Source organism: Gallus gallus, chromosome 19 (genome assembly GCF_016699485.2).
Source record: "Gallus gallus isolate bGalGal1 chromosome 19, bGalGal1.mat.broiler.GRCg7b, whole genome shotgun sequence".
NCBI lineage: Eukaryota > Metazoa > Chordata > Aves > Galliformes > Phasianidae > Gallus > Gallus gallus.
The window spans coordinates 5228938-5236665 of record NC_052550.1 but is presented as its reverse complement, the minus strand read 5'-3'; the positions used below and the strand labels follow the sequence as shown (position 1 = coordinate 5236665).

Below are 7728 nucleotides of genomic sequence, written 5' to 3'. Positions count from 1 at the left end.
ACATATGTATATATACATGCATATACAATGTGTGTCTATCTATCTATATATACACACACACACACATACATAACTATGCACGTGTGCATTCCCTTAATGGATTGATGCCAAGGGCTTTGCTTAGGTGCAGTGGTGCAGGAACGCATATACATAATGTGCACACCCATGTGAACACACCAGTCCTCCCGAGTTCCCTTTGAGCAATAGGAGCATAAGGGGAGCAGCTCACCACAGAGGTGTTTGGGCCCTAATTCCCTTGCAGGAAACATGCCAGGGAGGCACCAGCTGAAATCCTGGGGTCAAAACCCAGGAAAGCTGTGTTTTGGCATGGGTGTGATGATAGGGTTGCATGGCACCCAGCGCTCAGCCAGTCCCAAAGCAGCACTTTTCCTGCTTAGTGCTTCAGCACCCGTAAATACAGCAACCAAATGGCCCTCAGATGGCCAAATCTCATTGAAGAAGAAAAGAAAATAGGGGAAAATAATTAAACAGACGCCTCTCTCCCAGCTCCCCTCCCGCTCTGCCCTCTGTTTATTCTCTTGCTTTTTGGTGTTCCGCTATCTGCTCCCAGCAGGCAGGCACACATTTGCATTTTAATGCAGAGCAGAGAGGCTGCATGCAGCTCTGGGGAGGCAGAGCTGGACCCCCACCCCTGCATCCCCCCCCACCTTCCCATGAGCCAAACATCCCCTTTAAATTATGTGCTATGAAAATAATTAAACCACTTAACGCACCCAACCCCTTCAAACCATTAAGAGAGGAGGGAGAGAGGAGGAAAACAGGAATTTTCCCTGCTCCTCTGCATGGAGCTCATACTCTGCCACACCTGGGGATCCCACCACTCTCCTCCTCCTCCAGCTGTCTGCTCTCCTTCACACCTGTTGACATTAGCATGGGTTTGCACAGCACCTGGGATAATGACTTTGGTAATTGCACCATTATTTCTGGGGTCTCTTCACTCCATTTTTCGTCTGGCTCAGAAAGGATTAGGAAAACCAATAAGGTCTCAATATTCTGGGGCTCCTGCTCTGCACTGGGATGATTTTCCCCTACTACCAGCCCTGGGGCTGCCAAAATCCACCCCTGGGAAAGGCAGAAGGAGGAAATTGTAGGATTCAGTAGGATGTGATGGCTCTGCTGGGGGGAGTTCAGCATCCCCAGAATGCCTGGAAGCTCTGGGGCAGTCACCATTGGGTTTTAGCCAAGAGAAAGCCAGCAATGCCTGCAGGGCAGAGCTCCTGGTCAAGGACCTTGCTATGGAATTTCCATGTGTTTTCTGGGGATTTCCTGACCCTTTCCAGGATTTTGCTGTCACTTCTCTTCAATTCCAGGCTCTCCAGCTGTCTTCCAAACAATTGGCTGCAGACACTGGATAACAGCATCAGCAAATTGCTGGGTGGTTTGCGCTGGGAAACACCGCAGCATCTGGGCATGGGAAACACCATTAGTAACTGGAAAAGGAATCTGGGTCTGCAGGGAGCCCTGTGATGCTGCAGCTCTATGCCCAGCACCCAGCACTGCATTTCCAACCCCAGCAGCCTCTGTTTCCCACCCTTTCCAACAGCATCACCCAAAGAAGGCCAAATTTTGTTAGTTCACGGATTTAAAGGTCACAAAAGACCATCTCATCTGACCCCGCGTGACGCAGAGCAGCAAATGTCACCCAATTATCCATCTGCTGCACCTCCGTGTCAAGACCAATAATGCATTTCTCTTGGCTGCGATGGAAGACAAGACACAAGAGATTGCTCGTGGCTTTGTTCACCACTTTACCCCATAGACACCTATGGAAGATTTTGCTTCTGAGGGTCTCTGCACTTCGGGGGCCAAAACCTGCCTGTGTCTATGTTGGATGAAATGATCTTGGTGGCCTTCTTCAACCTTTGTGATTCTATGATTCTGTGACAGCCAATGAGTCCTTTGGTGTCAGCCCAAGGAAGACAGAGTCCTGTGGCAACACAGGAAAAATCACAGCTCCTCATTCCTTGCCCATCAGCTGCTTTATGGCTTTTTTTTTTGTTGTCAGCCTTTGTTGGGACCCCAAAGGAAGAACTGTTCCATCGGATGGACAACTTTTTGGTGGGAGAGAGCAGCTCAGCCATGAGGGCTTCAATGGATGCAATGGGAATGGGAACAAGGGCATTGCCGCCACGATCCTGCACAAAGGGGTCAAGATACTGAACCTCAGTTCCTCAAAGCTTCCTGGAAAAAGGCTTCATCCACCTGTGCTCAGTCTACTCAAACACTCTTGACCCCACGTGCCGTGATACTTTGCTCTCCCTGCTCTTACGAGGATCCCTATTTGGGCTCCCCGTCCTATGGGTGCCCCATGGAGAGTAATTGGAGGCAGCATAGATCACAATAACAGCTGCAAATCCAATTACCTGAGGGTTAAGCACTCGGCTGATGAAAACCAGGGGTTAAAAGTGCTGAGCCAGCAAAAGCTCAGCGCCGATCGATACCATGTAAATAATATCACTTATTCCTGGGAGCCCATTCCTTTCTGTTTCGGCAGTGAAATCCATTTAGCCCGGCAGGACCTCACTCAGTTTCTGGCTCTGTGTGGGTTCAAAAGCATTTAAACACAGAGGCTGTGCAATGGGGAATCAGCACGATCCCGTAAAATCCCCACCCCGGGGACCTGCGGAGCGCTGCAAGCATTGCTGGGTCAATAAATAGGGGGTGAATGGCTGCTGGAAAATCCTTCAGCAGGGCAGAGACAGCTTCTGACCGCTCCCAAGTGATCCCTGGCTGTGTCTATGTCGGTGGCATTCTGATCCCAAATGATGAGTGCTTTCAGATGGAGAGAGAGATGCATGAGGGCAGTTCAGGGTATGGAGCTGAATGATGGCCAGGGTGGAGAGGAGCTGGGGCTGCTCCATCTAATCCGGATCCTTCCCCATACCAAGAATGTGCTCACCCCAAATAACCCCAATTCGTTCCCAGTTCACGCAGCCACTCATGGCTGAAACACTGGGGCACTCTGGACAGAAAGAAACAATCAGAAATGTAAATATTTGCTTTTGACACATTTTCTTGGCTTATAGTGGGCCTCTGACCTTCTGATCTTTCTCCACCCTCGACGTGCCCTTTGATGGCATTTATTTGGGTTTTGCCTTAAAAAGCTGTAAGTCAGCCCAAAGACTTTTGAGTTTGACTGAAAGGGAGCAGGAGCACAGATGATACCTCTGGAAAGCCATTTTGTTTTTCCCAAACCGCTCCAGAACTGGGAAGCAGAAAAACCCCAAATAAATCTGTTGTTGGCAAATCAGTGAAGGAAACACTGAGCACGCAAGAGGCAGTCCTGGCTCAACCCTATTGACACCTGGAGGTGCCAAAATGCCCCCAACTAAAGGCTGGATGGGATCAGGAGCATGGGGACCCAGGGTGCTGGACAGAGGAAGGCTGGCAGAGCCTCCCAACACCCAACTGAGTCTCTCCAGCACAGGAATGGTCCTTTTTTTTGGGGGGGGGGGGGGGGATTCCAGTGATTCAGACTTGGCACGGGGATAACCATCTGCCTCGGCATAATGGGAAATAACACTGCTGTTGATTTCTCCTTCTTCCTCTTGGAAAGATGGAGCCTTTGGGGAGCTTTTAACTAGCAAACTGACTTTTGCTAAGATGTTCCCTTAGAGCACGCTCCTGGTTTTTGGCTTGTGTGAGCAACCAGCACAGCCCAGGCAGGGTGGGTTTGGTTCCCTCTACACCAGGTTGGTCTGCAAGGATGGGAGCAAGGCTGGGCAGCCTGGCTGCTCTCAAGGGGTTTCTAAAAGAAATGATGGGGAACTTAATTCCCCTTTAGTGGGCATGGCAGGGATGGTTTGATGGTTGAATAAGATGACCTTAGAGGTTTTTTCCAAACCTTAATGATTCTGTGATTCAAAGCCTGTCTGGGGCAGGCCCCCATGGCTCCAGCCCAGCTGTGGCTGGAAGTCCCAAACCCTGTGGGCAACCCCAACCATTTCTCCTTCTTCTTTCCCCTCTCCTTCCCTTCCCCCTTTCCCACCACTCCCAGCACTGTGTGATCTATTGTAAGATAACAGCTCCAATTGCTCCAAATTGCTTATTGAGGACTCAGTGGTAAATCAATGACTTTAAATGGGATCACAGAATAGCAATCCTAACAACAGCAGAACAATAGTAAAAAAAAATAAATGGAGCTGGCCAGCAGAAAGGAGAGGAGTGGACAGGCTGCTTCATTCATTGCCTGCTGCTGTGGGCTGCAGGGAAGGGGCCATCAAGGAACATGAGCTATCAGGTCCTCAAATAGCCATTTTCTTGCTTTTAAGAGCTTGGGTTCTCCGAGTGAGGAAACGAGAGCAGCAAAGCTGTCACTAAGCAACCTCCCAAGTTTTGAGGATGCGGGAGAAGGTGTGGGGGATTTTTGTCTTTCTACTGCTGGAATCTTCAGTTCTGCTTGGTCCTGAAATCACTGCGTGTGTGCAAGACAGAAAGAAGATGCAAACAAAAGCACCGTTAGAAACATCAAGGAGTGGATGAATGAACACTCTTCCCTCCACATTTTTCTCTCCTCCTTGATTAATGCATTTCATTTGCTGCATTAGCCACTATAACTTCATCTGCAAGGTGAGAGGTGGCCTCAGCACAGCCAAATGGAGATGTGATGGATGGAGGGGTGCAGGGATGGGGAGAGAGGAGAGCTGAGCTCTGCACTGCTGTAGTGCTGGGCACAGCATCCCACGGGGTGGAAAAATACACTGGATGGGCACTGCAGCAGTAGGACTGAAAAGAGATGAAAGAAATCACAGGGCAAATTCTCTGCTGCACTCTGTGGTCATTTCCTACCTCTGCCACTCAACCCAACATGGCCATAGCAAAAATCCCTGGAAGAGAGACAACTGGGTCTGGCACATCAGATCCCAAAAGCAGGAAGTGGAGAAGATGGTGTGAATCCCAGGTCTGTGTAAGTTAACTCCACCCAGCTGCAGGGTAGGATAAGGGGAAGCATTTGAGGAACCAGTGAGTCCCACATTGGCGTGGGCTGGCTTTGAGATTGACCCAAAGGAAGGGAGAAATTGGGCTGCTGTGCAATGGCTAAAGAACATTTCCAATAACGGCCAAAGGCATTGTGCTATAACCATAGACATAGCCATGGGGTTATTCAGGAGGCAAGGTCTTGCCTGTGACACACAATGCACAATTAGCTATATTTAAAGGCTCTCTGCAGGGCTGGATTTAGCAAACCTCATCCCACCTCGAAGAGCAAAGCTCAACTTCCAGCAGGTGCCAGTCTCGCTGACTCCGGATGAAGCATATGCCTTGCTGCAGTGCTTATTCTGCGCTTGATTTATTGACTGATTTATTTAAAAATGTAACGTAGCGCTGCTGACAGCTCAGGCTTCAGAGACCTGTCCAAGAATAATTTTTATGAACAGAAACGGAGGCAAAAATCTAACTGGGTTATAAACTGACACGATAAAGCCATCAACTCGACGGAGCTCAGCGCGGGCACCTCCTGCCTCCCTGTGCAGGATCTCAGCCTGCATTGGGGTTTCCACCTCTCCAGAGAGGTTTACCCCTCTTTGGAGTATTATAGAGAGGGGAATGGAGACCAAGAGAAGGCTATCTGGGGGCATCCTTGCGTGGTGCTGTGCCCACCTCAAACCCAATTCCCACCCCAAAGAAAGGCATGGGGTGGGAAGTTTGAAGGACCAAGAAACACCACAGGTCATGCCAAGGCTGGGGGCTCTGCTGGTGTTGCTGGGTTGTGTGAAAAGAGCTCTTTGCAAACCTGGTGCCACCCAGGTCCCTCTGAACCACAAGGGGAAAAGTTTCATCCACAGTGCCCTGAGCTGCTGCTGAGGCCAAGGACAAAATTAGCAAAGCCTTTTCTCACTTTGCTGCTCTCCTCGCCTGTAAATACTTGGAGATAGCAGCCCTAAAAGTACCTTAGAGAGAAGGCAGCGGTAAAATTACATCAAGCCTAGGGGCTTAAACTGATTGAAGGATACATTTTCTGAGCTGATACAGCGAAAGCAGCAGCAAAGCCCTGGTGTGCCAAGCAGCCAGCGTGGTTTGATCATTTGTTGTCCTCCTAACTGGCCAGAGAGCTGGGAAAAGCCCCAAGAATGTTTTGGGAACGTGCTCACAAGGAGGAGTGCAGCTGCCAGGGGTCTGGGGAACTCACTAAGCCAGAGGCAAAAGTCTCTGCAATTTACCGTGCAAACAATTGGATAAAATAGAAGTGTGGTTCTGTCCCACTGCAGAGTTTCTGCACCAAGGTGTGCAAGGTATTAGTGGTCTTTTGGGAGGGAAAGGGGCAGGGGCAAAGCGACCACCCCAGCAAGGCTGCACTGGTGTTTGGGAGCTGAAGGGGCAGCTCTGTTATCATAGAACGGCCTTAGGTTGGAAGAGACCTTAGAGATCACCTAGTTCCATCTCTGTCATTGATGGAGATGCTGAAGAACACCAGCCCCAAAATGGACTCCTGAGGGACACCACTCATCACTGCCTCCAATGGACACAGAGCCTTTGCCCACAGCTCTCCAGCTGCCACCATCCAACCAATTCCTCATCCCCTCAGTAGTCCACCCTTCAAATCCATACCTCTCTGTAATGCTATAATGGAATGGAAAGTACCACAGCAATAGCAGGTTGGCAAAGTCTTTGGCTACAGCAAATGAGAACAAGCACAAACGCAGCAGATACAGAAATGAAGGCAATGAGCTGCTTACCTTTGGAAGGCCTCAGAGCTGCAGGGATCTCCAGCAAGAGATCCTTGCACCTTCCCTGCCAGCCCTTAAATGAGGTCTGGGAAGGGCTGGATCCTGACTCCACGCCTTCCAGTCACTCAGCTGAATTGCTCACACCTGAGCTCCCCTGGGTTGGCCCTGCCTTCCACCAGGTGTTCAATCACTGCTTCAGGCCACAACTCAGCATTTCCACTACACTCTCCAATTTAGAGATAAGGATGTGGTGCTGGACCACGTCAAAGGCCTTGCACAAACCCAGGGAGATGCCCTTCCTTTCTCCACCAACTCCATCACAGAAGGCCACCTGATGGGCCAGGCAGTATCAGCGTGACCTGAAGTGAATACAAACCTCCTGCACCACTCAGCTCGAACGACTGCCAGTCCTGTCCCACTGTGAGCTGAGGTGGGGGCAGTGTGCTCTGACCCCCACAGCACCTCTGATCAGCGTTACTGATGGCTTTCTGCCCAACCCTCAGGGGACTGCTGACCCATCCTGCACCCGCACTGACACCAATAATCGATGATGGCAGCAGGGAATGCGGTGAGGGATTACTGCACGCCGACGGGGGAGTTTCCCAGCAGATGGGAATCAGTGTGCCAAAAGGATTGGTAAGGGTCTTTGCTCAACCCCATTGAACCTCCTGGCTGCTCGCCAGGGGCTGTAAGGGCACGGAGCAGGGGGTGTGTGACCCCAAAGTTAAAACTGTGAGCGGCTGTGTCACACAGCCTGCAGACCTCCCCACTCCTCCGAGCACTGAAATCACAACGTCAAAGGCATTCAGCATCCATGGTGGCCTCCAGGATCCGCGGCAGGAGGGGGGGATGCGGTGCCACATCACACGTTCGCTCACCATCTCCCTCCAAAAACCCTGCTGTGTGCTCATCTTCCCAGAGACAGAGTGAGGGGGTGCTGGGCTCAGCTCTGATCCATAGGTTGGGGACAGAGCACTCATAAAAGGACCCTGGTGTTGGCTCAGCCCATCACTCCTGAACAGGGGCCAGAAGAGAGCAA

The 7728-nt window shown here is 50.7% G+C and overlaps 1 long non-coding RNA gene across 1 annotated transcript in view; it reads right to left on the bottom strand.

The window, feature by feature from the left end:
* LOC121107263 overlaps positions 1-7728 on the bottom strand; it is a 239851-nt gene that overhangs the window by 8464 nt on the left and 223659 nt on the right. The gene's annotated exons all lie outside the window — the stretch shown is intronic.